Below are 2,500 nucleotides of genomic sequence, written 5' to 3'. Positions count from 1 at the left end.
ACATTAGTGACTTTTTATGGAAAGTAATGCATTATGTTACTTTTGTGTTATTTTTGTCATGTGGGCTAGGCTTACATTTTTGTTTTTAATAACAACAATAACACAAGTCAAAAAAAGTGTTTTTGGTGTCTGTAAAGGCCCTTTCACACAAAGAGTGAAATGAGTAAGCTTCAGGCTGAAGGAAGTGCCTCTTCCTCAACACTTACTTCCAATTTCTCTCAACACGGGGTCATTCACTAAATGGTAAAAACAAATGACCTGTGTTACTTATTTGAAAAAGTAACTCAGATATTTTACTGTAAATTTAAAAGTAATTTACTACTAGTTACTAGAAGAAAGTGGTCTGATAAGGTCTCATATGATGCTTAGTTATCTGTCCTTATTCATAAATTATGCTGCCATATTACTCCATTATTTGACACTAAATATATTTTCAAGAAATGCAATGTTTTCTCTGTCTGCTTGATACTAATAGTCTCTCTTTAATGGTAGCAGTGTATTAAGACAGTTATTGTTGTATTTTTCTTTATCTGCAAGAGCTACAGTACTTATGTTAGACATTAAGTTTCTTCTAGTGAGTCAAAAAAGGAAATATAATATGTTTTGCTTCTTAATTACGTTGGTCTACCATTTTAATTACCTTAATATGTGTAAAATATGTTTATTTTCCAGGTGTGTTTGGTGCATCAGTATCGGTGATGGAGGGAGATTTTGTCACTCCAAACACTGATGTTACTAAAATACATGAAGATGGTACAAAGGAAACAGTTTATTGTCCAGCATCAGTGTGTCTGATCTCAGCATCAGTCTCTCTCTACCTCTGGAGGTGGAATATCAGGATAAAAACACCTACAGCTGTGTGATCAACAATCCCATCAGCAACCAGACCACACATCTGAACATCAGCAAACTCTGTCATACATGTGCAGGTATGGAAGTAGTGATTTAACGTTTATTTGTTAAGGTGATCTCTGTCTTTTACTCTCCTTCACATCCTCCGGTCTCATATTCTCCAGTAATGCTGATCTTTGTTGCTGCTGCTGAATCTCTGTTGATTGTTGAGTTGTTATGTTTTTACTATGAAAATTCAGCATATTATTCTGTTTTATTATTTGCTTCTTTAAAATTAACATTTGAAATTATTATTGTATTAATTCTTGTTGTAGAAGACACTGTGGCATTAGGCTATTATGAAGGGGATCCTCAGTGTTGTTGTAACAGCAGAGTCCAATGAGATCTTAACATTGTTGGAGAAAGTTACTTTTAAACGTAATCCCTTACAATATTGTGTTACTCTATAAAAAGTAACTAACTGTTAATTTCTTCTTATGGAAAGTAAGGCATTTTGTTACTTTTTCATTACATTTTGTCAGCTGGGCTGGGCTTGCTTATTTGTTTTTAATAAGAAAAAAGTTATATTTTGGGCAACTAAAGGCTCTTTCACACCAAGAGTGAAATGAATAAGCTTCAGGCTCCAGGAAGTGCCTCTTCCCCTGCACTTACTCCCAGTTTCTCTCAGCTCTCACTACTGTGTACCATTATAAGAGAGGAGCAGCATTATAAGAGAACTTTCAACACATTGAAATGTATCTAGTATGATAAAACAGCACTTTTAGGCAATCTGTACATACAGTATGCGTTTTTTTTTTTAAGAAGAGGAAGTGCTCGAATGTGGCATAATTAAAGCTCCGCTGCTTTTGAGCCGTGTATCACACTTGTTCTTCATTAGCGATCGCCCCAGCATCCTGTTTTTGCTTTCACAACTTTTAGCCCCACAGAGTACCATTGCATTGCATCGGCTGTGGGCATGTAGATAACAACTCCCATGATTTCACACTCTTACATATTGTGCCTTTAATACTAGCAGTTTATAAAGCCATATTTCTTTATCTGCAAGAGCTACAGTACTTATATCAGACAAAAAGTTTCTGCTTGTGTCAAAAAGGAAATATAATATGTTGTGCTTCTTCATTACATTGGTCTACCATTTTAATCACCTTAATCTGTGCAAAATATGTTTGTTCTCCAGGTGTGTTTGGTGAATGTCAGTGTCAGTGATGGAGGGAGATTCTGTCACTCTAAACACTGATGTTACTGAAATACCTGAAGGCAACAGCATAATGTGGAAATTTGGAGCTAAAAACTTCCTCATAGCTGAAATCAGTAGAGAGAAAAGAATCTTCTTCACATATGATAATGTTCCTGATGGGAGATTCAGAGACAGACTGAAGCTGGACAAATGGACTGGATCTCTCACCATTACAAACATCACAACTGAACATGCTGGAGTTTATAAACAAGAGATAAATGGACCTATGTGGTCATCAAAAACATTCAGTGTTTCTGTCTATGGTGAGCAAAGATCATTTGTTCTGCCTTGTTCTGATAAGTTATTACATATTTTTGATTTTATAGTTTAAGGGACATCATAAAAACACTCACTCAACACACATAACTGAAAATAAAATTATTGTGTAAATTCATCCATATTTCAGTTTAT

This window comes from Labeo rohita, unplaced genomic scaffold (assembly GCF_022985175.1).
Source record: "Labeo rohita strain BAU-BD-2019 unplaced genomic scaffold, IGBB_LRoh.1.0 scaffold_298, whole genome shotgun sequence".
Lineage (NCBI taxonomy): Eukaryota > Metazoa > Chordata > Actinopteri > Cypriniformes > Cyprinidae > Labeo > Labeo rohita.
Note: the sequence above shows the minus strand (reverse complement) of the source record.